A 15160-nucleotide genomic window follows, 5' to 3' on the forward strand; every position below is an offset into this window, starting at 1 on the left:
GAACTATGGGAACTACTTACATAATCAGCCGTGCCGCCCGTTTCAGCTGACACTGCGCTTTTCTATTCGGCATCTGAATCCAGTTATGTACAAGTTCACTGTACTTCTTCACTCACTTCTTTCTAGTGCATCCGTCTTTTGGGCTAGTTTGGGATAAATCGCTCGTGTAGCAATCAAGAACACCGACGCACTGAAGCATACGTGACGACGGAGTCATGTTTGAGTCAGTGTGTCCTTATACTTGAGCACTGCAAAAAGAAATTATCTGTTTGCAACGTGTGCCCCGTGTGCAGTGCATAGCAGGACTTGCATCATGCAAGACCTATGCATGTAGCAGCGCATACCATGATTGCTTCGATGCGCGCTTCAAAAGCAGCAAGTACTGAGTCAATGAAACTGTAATTGATTTTTATCTCACTTTTTGTTTATGGAAATTGTAGATGGTGTGAGTGCATTGTGGGGACGTGAAAAGGTGTCATCAGTGTTTTGTGCAGTCGATATGCTTAAACTGCTGGAATCCCTTCAGCTTCTACTAAAATCTTTCTTGCTGCGATACTATAAATTTTAGTCAGAACAAAGATCTACTCAAAACCAAGTTACTAATGCATCTGCGCAGAATGTGTTTGATCAACAAGTTAACACTTCCACAACAACAATATGCCGATGTAAAGCATATGTGCTTACAATAAATACATTCATTAAAGGTGAACGACTGGGCCTACAATAACAAACTTTGTAGTAGCACCGTAAAAAGTGCTGCCATGCGTATCAGCCACAACAAAACTGCTGCACGTCCAACTTCTTCCTTGGAGGCACCTCTATAAAGACTGTTTGGGCCCTTCCCATTCTGGGTGTAACACTTAGCTCTTCTCTCAACTTTTCCGCATATGTCACCAGCACTGTATCTAAGCATCGGCTCATTCTTGGGTTTGTGGCCCATGTCTCTCTTCCCTGATGACGTAAGGTTTTCCGAGCACTCTATGCTTCTATCAATCTGTCACGACTTGAGTACTGCTCATCAGTATAGTTCCCGTACCAAACTCGCGACGCTAACAAACTTAAGCTTGTTCAGCACCGTACAACACGCACCCTCTACTTCCGTCTTTTCGATTGTCGCAAGCTCATGCCAGCCTGCGAGGATTGCCTCAAACCCCTCAAGTAGCACACCCTGCAATACCAGTGCAACATTGCACTAGTCTATAGTGCAGGGTTCTTGATGGCTCTCTGGACAGCATTAATATTTCTTCAGTTCGTCTGAACAAGTGGTCAGCACAGCCCAAGCCTTCATCGCGCCTCTATGGCCCAACACCACAACGCCGTGATTATATCTGGCATTCAGAGCTTTCTCTTCACCCTTCTGGCCATGTGGATTCGCCTTCCTTGGAACCAAACTGAATTGGCACTCCTGTGTGTTGTGCACCTGTCGAATGTGTGCATGTGTGCTGTGCTGTGTTATTGAGCAAGTATGTGTAGGCAAGGAGGGGAAAGAGGTGGACGTGGAGGAGAGGGAAGTGTCTTCTACATACTGCAAATTCCTGCTGTAGATGGCTGGTTATCAGATGCTCTAACATGCAGGCATCAGCCTTTTCTTTAGTCTAGAGTGCCAAGTTACCACTAAGATTATTATTATAATTATTACTATTATTATTATTAGAATCATTACTACGACCACATAGATTGTGTTGAAGCAGCGTGACACATAATTCGAAATATTTCTGGAGCTTTGTGCGCTCTCACTCTTCTAAAAAGAGTACTAATGATGTACCTCTTCATGAAAATAGTGGTGTTGTCTCGAACACTGCTGATGCCATTGCAGAACATTTCTGTTTACTATATGGTGTAAAATATGCTTCAAGTAACCTTCCTTCTCAGTCTGGCACAGTGTGTACGCTATCAGTCAATGAAAACCTTGTTTTCAAGTGTATGAAGTGCCTTAAACCTTCCCTTTCTTGTGGTGTTGATGGTATTTCTTCCATCAACACCACAAGAAATACAATAGGTGACGCACTGCTATCCTCTGCAGTGCGTCAAGTGTTTGAATCGATATTGGATTCCTCGCTTTCTGTTAGTGCTAAGACCATTTTAATAAATGAACAGCATGACTGTGTGCCGACAACTTAAAACTGTTTGAGACTGTCAACAGTGTTCACCACTGCATTGACTTCCAAAAAGACATTTTTTCACTCTCAGACTGGTGCAGAAACAATAAGTACTCTTAAATGCTTCCAACAATATGGCACTAAGTTATATGCAGAAAACACACCATGTGAAATTTTGATACACCCTACGTGATGCTCCACTCCTTAGGCCTTAGGGTCGATGAAATGAAAGATCTTGGTGTGTACTTCGACAAAATGCTAAGCTTCCCTTCATACAGATAATTACACGCTCTTGGAATTGCATGCCATATATTGAATGATTTCCACTCACCTATTGTGTTTCTGAAATTTTGCTGTGTGCCTCCAACTACTAGAGCATGCCTCTGTAGGAGGGGGTGCAACGAGTAAATCTAATTCTGACCTCATTGAACGCATCCAGAATAAATTGACATATATCTTAAAGCACCACTTTTGCCATTCTGGCGACCACAGTTGAGCCTTCTCAAGTATACTTCAACTCGCACCTCTAGATTCAAGATTTAATTAATCGCACCTTTTGTTCCTGTATAAGGTGGTCCATGACATTATACATTCCCTAAAGCTTCTTGATCATATGCATTTGTTCGTGCCGCAACAGTATACCAGGTAGCATTTCACATTCGTAGCCTGGTCTTGTCGCAAGATTGTGCTATATAAGACTCGACTCCAAAATATAATTCAGAGTTCCTTTCCTGTGTTTTATGTATCTGTAGATAATCACGTAGGATTAACTCCGTTTTACTTTTCCTCGTTTCCTTTTTCCCTATTTGTTTATCTTGCATTTTTTGTCTACTACATTCATGTTTTCTGTACATTTTGTCTCGCATAGTGCTCGTTAAGTGCACCAGTACAAAGGCTCTCTAGCAGTTCCTGGGCACTACAATAAACATTTGAATTATTGATTATTCTCGTAGTATGAAATCGTGCTTTTTAAGTGAGTACTAGTATACTATTTCAGTGCAGTAGCTTTTGTGCAATTAAAAAAAGGGCATGAATTAAGAAAGTGCAATAATAATATGCTATGTGCCTGATCATATGCATTGTGCTATTAATTTCTTCTGACTTTTAATAATGGCTGGCTACTGTATCCAGTATTGTGCAATAAAATAATATGCCACAGCAATTATTGCGTGCCTCGCAGAACAAATTGAATATATCTCTCGCAGTCAAAACATCATAGCAGACTGAAAACGATAAACTGCAATTTATTTTGTGGTGACGAAGTGTATAAATTGTGAAAATAACCTGTTTATATATTTCTTATACTATACAAGTGAGCTGCTCCCATACATTCGAATAAGCGCTTCAATAGTACGACTTGGCAAAGGGCAACAAAAGACCCCTATTAAAACCCTCCAATTCTCAAGCTTGTATTATCTGACGGTATGTGATTTCATTAATGTAAAGAAAGACAAACTTGACATGTGGAAACCAGTTACAATAGAACATGGCCCTTAGACTGGAAATGTTTTGTAGCAATACACTCAATGTGAAGGCCTCCGGATGCGGTGCTGATGCATCAAAACAACCTAGAATAATAGAGGTGCTCCATGGGCTAGATTTGACAGAATCAAGAATCAGGTGGAGGCAAGCTACGAATTACATAAATTTTAGCTATTCTAGACTTTTTTTTTTTTTGTGAGTGCTACAGGTGTTGCAATTCTTTTTTTGCTGATTTTCTCAGAACCCACTTTTTCACGTTTCTTTCATACACCAAGAAGCATAATTATATTGACACAGATGCTTTATCTGTATCCGGTTGCCGTATTTCACCGGCTAAAAGATATTAAACGTTATCGCTCGGTGCAGGATGCGCCTGAACGTATCGGAAGTTTCGCGAATGGTATCGATGGTTCAGACTGTTGTCGACGAACCCTGTTTATCTGATTGCGTACGCGACACGAGTCGTATAGTAGTTTCTGGAAGGCGAGCGGGCACCAGCGAATAGGCTGTAACTTTCGACGACTGCTGTATGCAAACCGACGCGCTTGACCCGCAGATTAGATTTTCAACGATTACCGACGTTGCTCGCCGCTATCGTCCCAATTTAGTCCGCACTTTTTCGTTACCGGCACTACTACGTGACAATATTTTCAACACAGATTTTTTCAGTGATACTTTGCGCGCCTAATTCTTACATAATTGGCTGTACAGTGAGCTACCAAAAAATGAAATGGTACAACAGTTTTTGATGTGATATGGCATCATCGTGCCGATGTTTGCAAAGCGATCTTGCAGACAGACGACGAGCGAGCGCGAGAGCTGATGTCGATATTTTGTGCACTATTGTTACTTCAAAAATAAAAACAAACTGTTGCGGCAGGCGTATATTCATTATTCAAACGGGATTTTTATATCTAAAAGCGCATACAGATCCCTAACTTATTGTTTCAAGATTAGTTTACAGCAGGCGGTTTTAGGCCGGGCTTTGACGGATGAAGACAAAATAGTCCAGCAACAGTGCGCCGCAGCCGAGGAGCGAGCTTCGGCGCGCGTCAGAGCTTCCGTCCTGTGGTTGCGTGCCCTCTTCCTCCGACCAACGAGAAGCGAAGCGTTCGCTTGTCGGCGCGCGCCGAAGCTTGCCGACGCGTGCCAGTGGTTGGGGCATTAGGCACTCCCCATACGTGTGCCGATCTCGAAGATGGTACAATGCCGGGCCGACCCACGGCGCAGGTGACTTCTCTACTCTTGTGTCCTGTCTGCACGCCTCACCTCTTTTCTGCATAATGAATCCACACGAACTAGCTCAGCTTTCTGTCGTTCTACACTCCCCATACGTGTGCCGATCCCGAAGATGGTACAATGCTACGCCGACCCACGTCACAGGTGACGCAGGCGTTAAGCACTCCCCATACTTGTGCCGATACCGAACATGGTGCAATACCGGGCCGACCCGCGGCGGAAGTGAAGCAAGCGTTAAACGCTCGCCATACGTGAGCCGATCTCGAAGATAGAGCAATGCCGGGCCGACCCCCGGCGGAGGTGAAGCAGGCGTTAAGCATTCCCTATACATGGGCGGATCCTGAAGATGGTGCAATGGCAGGCATACCCGCGCCGGAGGTGAAGTAGGCGTTAAGCACTCCACATACGTGGGCGGATCCTGAAGATAGTGTAATGGCGGGCCGCGGGAGGTGAAGTAGGCGTTAAGCACTCCCCATACGTAGGCGGATCCCCAACATAGTGAAATGCCGCGTCGGCCCGCGGTCGAGGTGCAGTTCGCCATTAAGGGGTCCACATACACAAATACTTGGGTGAGTCACCTAAGAATGCTTACGCAGTAAAATCACAAAAGTGATTTCACGGCATTTTGGGCCAGCAATCCTCTCTGTCTCTCCTTTCTTTCTCCCTTTACCTTCCTCCAGCGCAGGGTAGCCAACCGGATGAGTTTCTTGTTAACATTCCTGCCTTCTCTCTTTCTTCTCTCTAGACTCTATGTGACGTTATACTGGCCATGTTCACCCTTGTGCACCATCTTCAAGATTTCGCAGGTCGGCGTCGGAGAGGACGCACCTGGCGTTTTGTGACACTGGCATACACGTCAAAGGCAATACACGATAAGAAAGGGCGTTAACCGAGGGGCCCGCATTTTAAGGATCATATCATAAGAAGTCAACAATGACACCAAGGAAAGCATTGGGAAGTAATTTCCCCGTATGTTTTCCTTGGTGTCACCTCCAGGCAGACTGAGCTCCCGCTTAAATCATAGTGAAGCTATTCAACCGTACTTGTCCCGAACCAATGCCTTTCGTTGTTCGTTCTTCCCAGAGTCAATAGAGCTGTGGAACAAGCTGCCTGCAGAAATTGTTCGCAGTTCTGATACTGCATTGTTTACAAATGCAATCAAGGTTCTTTACTAAAACTGTACCATGTGGATATTGTAAAGTGTATTTCTTTTCTTTGTTATCTTTTTCCTTTTTTCTGTTTGTGTGCGTGCGGCAGCTGGTTGAACATTTGAATACATGTCTTACAGTCTGTATATCGTATATTGTATTGTATCCGTAGGACACTGTAGTGCATGTGCATATTTCTTTTGTATCTGGCTGTCTTGTATGAACGTATATGTAACATCCCTCCCTGTTATGACCCTCAACTGAGGGTTGACAGTATTTCTAAATAAATAAATAAAATAAATGTGTTGGCTTCTTATGATACGTCAAAAGCTAAACACACAGCGGTCACGGTTACCCTTGATCGCGAGATATGACAGATCATGAATTCCAATTCACAAATGGTTCAGATATATTCACGTTCTGCAAGTTCGGATATCAGTCGGTAAGGCACTCGGATTCTGAGAGTTGGGTCGTATTTTCGAAACTCACCGCCAAAGCTTTTCCCTTCGAAATCATTTTGTTTTTACATTAATTTCTTTAGAGAAACTGGTCTTACCTGAAGACGGACGGACGGGTTTCCTCGTTGGGTAGGCACAGAAAAGCTTAAGCTATTAAAAGCTATTCCCTTTAATACACTCTTGGGGCCTATTATTTTTTTCCGCGTATACCTAACATTTTCGCACAACACCTATGGCACGACGAACGCTACCGCATGCGAGAGCCTCTCGTTCAAGCGGGCTTTTGTAGTAGGCAGTTTTGTTCGTCGTCCCTTAATACCATCTGGCAGATTCAACGAGAGAACGGGCTGTAGCTCACAGGCCGTCTTCGCTAAGCAAAAAAGAAGCGAGAAGTGCGTGTTCAGCCGGGTTCGTAATGTGTACACACGACGGCCAGTAGCCCGCCGTTGTGTGCCGGCGGCTTCGCGACGCTAAATTCGCGCGACACGTGGCCTCTGCATTGCTTGACGTTTAACCTTGGCGTCCGCAAGCGAGCCACCGCCGCGCCGCGCCTCGTGATTCTCCATGGCCCGCACGGTAGCCGACCTCGCAATTGAGCGCCGTGTTTTTTTTTTCTTTCTTTGCGAGCTTTTTTGCGAGCCGGAACGTGGGCCGGAAATGCTGCGTCCGTCGGCCTCTCATGCATGCCAGTCCATGCGTGAATATAGCAGTTTCTCCCAGTGAAAGAGCAGGGGAGGCGTTGGACATACGAGGGCTGTCCAGAAAATGGCGCGGTGACCAAACACGCGCTAGCCGTCAGGGGCCGAAACTTCCTGCAGTATGAACGGATGCGCGCGCACGCATCACAACGGCTACAACAAAATCTGGGTCGTTCGTCCGTGTCCAGGAAGAGATGTTCCTACGCTAGGACTGTTCATGACAGCGAGTGACCAAAGCTCGCAGAAACGACGTGTGCCCAGCGGTTTAATTCTGTGCGCTGTCCAGGTTTGGTACCAAACGCTCACCAGCATAGCATGGCCTCTGACCGGAGCAAGAGCAAATGTCGACGAATCGTGATGCCGGACATATCATTAACGAACGCAGTCAGTCCATGGCAGATAGAACGTATACGTATATATACGAACGAAAAGCATTGTGTCCCCGCGTTCACAAGCGTTACCTTGCGTATAAGAACGTTCTCTCAATGGCAAACGAACGCTGTTGCGCCAATCATGGCTTAACTCTCACCGTATATCAGATGCGTAAGCATTTTTATATCTCTACACAACGAGATCCCTGTCCGCCCGTCACGTAAAGCGAATGCAATGGCTCATACCCACGTAAGACAGAGGCTACAAGCGCTCAGCAAAAGGAAGCGAACAGTGTATAGATTTATGGAAAACACTCATACAACACACAGAACAGCACACGTTTTAATAACGAACAAGTTCGAAACAAGCATCCGCACCATCAATAAAGCATTACATACCCCCTCAAGAAATGTAGCGGTGGTTTTGCAACAGCTGAGTTGAGTGCAACAACAGTTGAGTGTGCGTGCGTGCGTGCGAGCGCGCGCGCGCGAGTGTGTGTGTGTGTGTGTGTGTGTGTGTGTGTGTGTGTGTGTGTGTGTGTGTGTGTGTGTGTGTGTGTGTGTGTGTGTGTGTGTGTGTGTGTGTGTGTGTGCGTGCGTGCGTGCGTGCGTGCGTGCGCGTGTGCGTGCGCGTGTGCGCGTGTGTGCGCGTGTGCGCGTGTGCGCGTGCGTGTGCGCGTGCGCGTGCTGCATGGACATCAAAATAGGATGACCATGACGAACCTTTTCAACCCGTTTTGATGCCAAACGAGAAATAAATCTAGAAGGTGCGAAAGTAATCGGAAGAGAACCCGGTTCCTTGAAGCACGCGATGGATTTTATGAACGAGATATTTGAAGAATTTGGAACAGTAATGGCTGGTATGAGGGAAGAAGTTGTCGTGGTTAAAACAGAAAATCAAGCAATCAGGAAGGAAGACAATCGTCATCTAAAGAGGTAAAAGAATTGCGAAAGGAAGTGATAGAATCGCAACAGTACATGCGGAGGAGCAACATTAAAATAAATGAAATTCCTGTAACCAGAGATGAGTGCCTTGTCGTCACAACCAAAGCCATTTCTATCACTTTGAAGGCTGAGATCTCAGTGTCAGACATTCACGTTGTCCATAGCGCCCACTCAAGGGACAACACGCGACCTTTACTGTATTGTTGCGATACAGCAGGCGCTTATGAGACATGGCGCAAAGGAAGACGAAGACGGTCATCTGGGCTTGGCACGGGCTGGTTACCATCTTTGTCGTTGGCTGCGCTGCTCTTGTGAATGCAGTGTAAATAGTCTGTTTTGTCTGTAGATAGTCTCTTCCCACACGTAACATTTTGGTGGAGGTTTGCGATCCCCATCCTCGCCACGGAGCTCCGAAACGGTCGCTACATCGATCTCGCTTCCATGAGAACCCATCATCGTCGGCTGCGACTCGTCAGACTGCTCCAGTTATGACGCTTGCCCACGCTCGCGACCCTGGCCTGTTTTCTGACTTGGACGGCACTGACACCAAAGAGTGGATCAACCTCTATGAGCAGGTCGTCACTAAAACAAGAGGGAACCAACTATCATGCTCGCTAACGTCGTTTTTCACCTGACCGGCTCCGCTCGCATGCGGTACCGAACTTACGAAGGTGAATTTACAAGTTGGTCCATTTTCAAAGAAACACTTCGCGAACTGTTTGCCGACCCCTGCGGGCACGCGGCTGCAGCAAAAAGGGCCCTTGCAACGCGTGCTTGCTCAGAGCCCCTCTTACATACAAGACGTCTTGGCTCTTTGCCGCAAAGCTGACAATATGTTTGAAACAAAGGGGCCCACATAAAGGGTATCGCAGACAACGCCTTCTACTTGCTGGTTTTTGGCAACGTTTCAAGTATTGGCGCCATTATCAAAAAATGGCGCCGCTTCGAACAAGCTAAGAGCCGTCCGTCGTATCACACCCCACATCGTGCGCCTGCCCTATAACGCTGCTACGTCGACTTGTGAGGACCAACCCCGCCAGCCAATCTCATGTGACAACCAACTCGCGCCCTTCGCGGCGAACTCGAGGCCGCTTATTCGCCATCCTACTGCGCGACGCCCACCGATCCATCGTCAGCCACGATTGCTGTGATCCAGGCCCCTGTCCGGCAAGAATATGAAAACATGGGCCTCAACTCTGTACGCTCGTCTACCCGCGAACCCAGCGTGCAGCGCATCTCTGACGGCCCTTCTCGTCCTCGAGAATCCGTTCCCGCCACATCTCGCAACCAGTCTGAATGGTGCACCGCTAACTGCAAGCCCATGTATTTTCATTGCTGCCGCATTAGCCACATCGCTTGTCGTTGTCGCAACCGATGGCCAAGTCCGTCTTCCACATACAACATTGTATCTTGAAGGGGTAGCGCAAAACGACAAAGACAAAAGGCAAGAAACGCACGGGACAGCGCTGTTTCCTACGTTTTGTCTTTGTCGTCTTGAGCTGCCCCTTCAAGATGTTCAATGGGTATCAACTCGCCCAAATGTCGGTTCTTCCACAATACAGCAGTGCCTACTTCCGCAACTCTGCACCCACTGCTCCTTATGCCTCTCGCCACGATTGTATGGCCGCTGACACCCAGTCCTACGGCAGATCGAAATCACCCCGGCGTTGTCAATCTCTTTCGCTTCAGCTCCGCCACTTCTCTTCGCCGTCCATACCGCGGCACATCCGGCCGGGAATTTAGCAACTGCAGCTTCCAGAGGTGAAGCTGCGATGTCGACCTTGCCCTCGAATCCTCTGCTTACTTTGCCCACGAAGCAGAACCTTCTTGAAGTTGACGTTGAAGGTACTGCTGTCACTGCGCTGATTGACACAGGTGCACACCTCTCCATTGTGAGCGCTGCCGTCGAACGACGAATTAAAAAGCTCCTGCAACCACGGGCGTCGTCTGCGTAGCGGATGGCGATGCTGTTCCCGTCATAGGTATGTGTACAGTACGCGTAAGCATCATCGGATGCCACGCTGATCTCCCTTTTACCGTGATTGTTGTCGACTGCCTGCCCGACCTCACTCTCGGCCTCGATTTTCTCTCAGCGCATTCAGCTCTTATTGACTGCTCCGCCAGCGCCCTCCGCCTCGAACTGCCTATTCTTTCGGATACTTGTGGTAAAAACCCCAGCCACTTAAGCATCACCAGCTTCGTTCGACTGTAGCCCGGATAATTATCAGATATTGAACTGTCGTCCTCCCCGCCCGTTCCTAATGGAGAGTATCTCATCACTCCGCCGCCCGACACGACACTCCAGTGCATTATAATGTCATCGTACCTGACACAGTTCTGGCTATCATGGCCAACCACACTTGCATTCCTGTCGTAAACTGCAGTCGAACCAAGAAAATTGCGCCTCACGGAATTTGCCTCGCCCAACTTGAGCCTTTAGATGACCATCAAGTGACGGCTTTCTAATTTTGTCAAGAATGCAAGACCGGGTATATATGAGCAACATTACTGATAGAATGGTGTGCCAATATAACAGGTATATATATACCCCATGCCATAGAGCACGGTGTGGCATATATCATACATATACCTAAATTTATACGGCAAACATTCGCTTGGAGTGTCAATATAAGTCCTATCGCAATAATATTCAATGCACTGAACTAAGTGCAATCTGCTAATACTTTTTATTATGAGCGTCAGTACAGCTGCAGCATATTAATTTCCACGCACAAGCAAATGATGCGTCAGATAAAAAGATAGCACTGTTTAAATTAAGCTTATCGTGCTTTGATGCTTCGGAAACAAACGTACTATGCCGTTTATTCCTTGATGAAACGTTAAATATGTTGCTGTAGAAAATTCATTACGATACATAGTTTGCATGTTCGACTTGCGAGTTTGATAAGCAATCGCGTCTTGTAGCAGAGGTAGCAGAGCCTTGAAATGAGATTCTTAATTCACCGGGACAAATACACGTGTAAACAGACACGAATAAACTGCAACTAAGTGGTCGCGCGTACAGCGCAACGTTGAGACGTCGTATGCTATGCTGTCATGTCATATGCCCTCTACACAGCATTTGACGATATTGGCATATTCGTTAAATTGTTCTGTCCATAAAAGCATACCGAGCTACAACTGTGGTGTTTTCGTATATCGTGAGCACGTTCTTCACTACAAACCAGTAAACTGGGACGACATTCGAAGGCCATGTCTCCACGTGATGGACACCTCATAGTATTTACAACCAGCAATTCGTGTAAATAATCGAAAGACACGCAATCTAAAAGCACGTACAATCAGCATATGAAGTCCACGTGAAAGAACATTCGCGCAGGAATTCCTCCTAACTGCCCTCTCCTTTTTTTTTCTTTAAATAAAACGTTTTCAACATCACCATCTGGTAGTTGTCTAAATATGCGTAATCATTGTGTCACTATCTCATCTCCACACAGCCCGGTGTCCTTACCAATGCTATGGAACTTGATCCGAGCAGTATAAACCCTTACGAACATTCATCGGTCGTTCCCTATTCATGTTCGATAGCAAACATGATAAGGCAGGTTTAATTAAGATATAGTTAATCACGACATTCGAAATTACGACCATTGTTGTTAATTAAGGTGATTAGGGTTAACTTAGCGAAGCTGTTTCGGAACCACCACTACATTTGCCGAGGGGGGTGCGCAGTTAAATATTGATGGTTCGGAACACATAGAACATACGCTGTTCTATGTGTTGTATGGGTGATTTCAATAAATATATGCACTGTTCGCTTGATTTTGCTGAGCGCTTGTGGCCTCCGCCTTACGCGGGTAGGAGCATCGAATCTTTTGCCTGCTTAAGGTGGTATGAGCTATTCATTGTCATGCGTGACCGACAAATTTCACGTTGGGTAGGCATAGAAATGCTTGCACATCTTTGAAAAAACGCCGCTTTTATTAGCAACCTAGCGTGTCAACAGACGCACGGAAACCACAGAACCAAATCTGAGCAACGAGTGTTTATCTGCCTCGTTCGCGCGTCGGCGCTGATAGTACGTAGCTCTTGCACGATCCGCAATCTCTACTCGATTACTTGCACGCTGTTCAGGGCTTGTTGAGCGACCGACGCCATTTTCTAGAGCAAACCACAAAATAGCTCCCGCACCCGCCGTAGTTTCCTAGTGCCTATGATGTTGGGCTGCTGAGCATGAGGTCGCGGGATCGAATCCCGGCCACGGCGGTCGCATTTCTATGGGGCGGAAATGCGAACACACCTCTGTATATAGATTTAGGCGCACGTTAAAGAACCCCAGGTTGTCAAAATTTCCGAGGTCTCCCCATAAGACGTGCCTCATAATCAGATCGTGGTTTTGGCACGCAAAACCCCTAATTTAATTTTAATTAATAGCTCTCGTGGGTCTCGGTGAACTTTCAATAAGAATTGCTGCGGTGGGTGCGACGTGCCGCCAATCGGTTGGTCACAGTCGCAGAGGCGAGGGAGTCGATGCCTGCGACTGCGACTTCTGTCGCATGCGACCGAAATCGCATCATGTGAAGCGGCCCTTCAAATCGTGACTGATGCCGCCTCATCGAGGCATCGGTCATACATCTCTCCTACTGTCGCATCGGGCAGCATACGGCACGCTGGGCCGCCATGTGGTCACACTTGGATTTTATAGGGCACATCATGGCAACGGCGACGGCACAGGCGACCGCGGAAGTTCGCCTAGAGCGTACATATAATTGCTACCGCAATAAATATATCCGTTTAATGGTCCAGGATAGCCCGAGGCCTTAGTGGTCTGAATGAAAGGAAGAGAAGGGTAAATTAATATTATTGACTCCGCAGGCTATCCTCTTCAACTAAGTTCCAGAGTGCAATTAGAGCACCGCGTGTGTCCCGTGCAGTGTATAGCTAGTCGCTTAGCATATTAGCATTGCTTATTTTTATTAGCATATCTATTTCTTAGCAAGTGTAATTTAGCACATTTTGTTCGTTCTGTTAATGGGCCAACAGAAACGTTAGCGATTGAAGAAACAGATAAGTTCCTTTAACTGTTGTGCCGGCAAAACCGCTATTCCAACACCGCGCTGTCCAACAGAAAAACTAGGACTTTCTGTGCTCTAAACCGCCTTTTCCACTTCATCGTGCGTCAAAGTGTAAAGGAAGGTCTCATTTTACGTATTCGATAATCTCCAAACCAGTGCAAGCAACTGAAGAAAAAGAAAGAGCTCAGTGTAAACAACTCTTACTGCCGTCATAAAATTGATTTTTTTTTTCTTTCATTGCGCAAATTGAGAAACTTATTTTCTTGTTTTCGGCAATATATATTCAGGCCACCCTTGTGAACAGCCTCGTGGCAACGCGCCATATTTTGGCAAGTGAGGGAAGAAAACGAGGCGTATCGTTGACCTCGGTGCCCGCATATATTAAAAAAAAAATGCATATAAAACAAACAAACAGAAAATATTGAGGTGTCCCTGGCAAGTCTCCAGAAACCCATGCCCACTGTTTGTAAACACGGCATACCCGCCGCACACTTCGATAGCAGTGGAGTGACTTTTTTACCTACATCTGCGCCTTATCTGTGGAAACCTGAATCCCTCTCCGCACAGCGTGGCCAGGGCTCCCGCACCACCAGGCGCCTTGTTTTGCCTTGTTGTTGGTTGTTTTTTACTCTCTCAACGATGCCGCGCACTTATTAATCTCCCGAATGCGTCGGTGCTTCGCGCGGAGGTCAACCTACTTCCTTTGAATTCGTTTATCACCCCAGTATGCTAACAAGTGTATTTGCTCAATTCTAATGTGCACTTTGTTTTGGTTTTCCGAAAGAGATATTGAATACGCCCAGCACGTACGCCACCCAGCACAAAACCAAAACTGCAATAGTGGCACGCTGTTACAATAAAGATTGCTGTAATCCAATCTAATCCTTTAAAGTTGCTCTTAATTGCACTTGTATTAGCGCACCGTCCTTAACTCTGAGTAGAAAAAAAGAGATCAGCTTAATCGGTGACAGTCAATTGCGTCGATAGGCTCGGAAAGGCGTCTTTGCGCACGCGATGTGACCAGGATGTTCAGGGTGTCCCAGCTGTGATGCATCGCGTTCGTAGAGAAGATGGGCCACTGCACGCGAAGATAACCAAGTGCATGACGTAATAGTCCTGCGGAAACCTGCAAGGAGGAGAGAAGTAATTATTAAGGGGAAATAAGACTTCCACCCAAACGTAGCTAAGTGCTGCAGAAGCCTATACGGGTTCCTCGAAAGACAAGCCTCGCAGTTGAAGAAAAATTCGTCCTGGTTCGGGCCTCGAACCCGGGACCACCGCCTTTCCGGGGCAGCTGCCCTACCATCTGAGCTAACCAGGCGGCTAGCAAAGCAGCTCCACCCCTTTGTAGCACTTAGCTACGATCGGGTGGATCTCTGATTTTCCCTTTATTGATTACTTCTCTCCACCTTGCCGGTTTCCGCAGAACTATTACGTCAAACTCTTGCCTTTGCCTCGAGTTGTTAACAAATTTGACTTCGCCCTGCCATCTGCTAGCCACCTGGATAGCCGAGATGGTAGAGCGGCTGCCCCGGAAAGGCGGTGGTCCCGGGTTCGAGTCCTGTACCAGGACGATTCTTGCTTCAACTGCGAGGCTTTTCTTTCGAGAAACTCGTATGGGTTTCCTTTGTAGCAGTTAGCTACGTTTGGGTGGACGTATCATTTCCCTTTACTAATAACCAAG

Source organism: Dermacentor andersoni, chromosome 4 (genome assembly GCF_023375885.2).
Source record: "Dermacentor andersoni chromosome 4, qqDerAnde1_hic_scaffold, whole genome shotgun sequence".
Lineage (NCBI taxonomy): Eukaryota > Metazoa > Arthropoda > Arachnida > Ixodida > Ixodidae > Dermacentor > Dermacentor andersoni.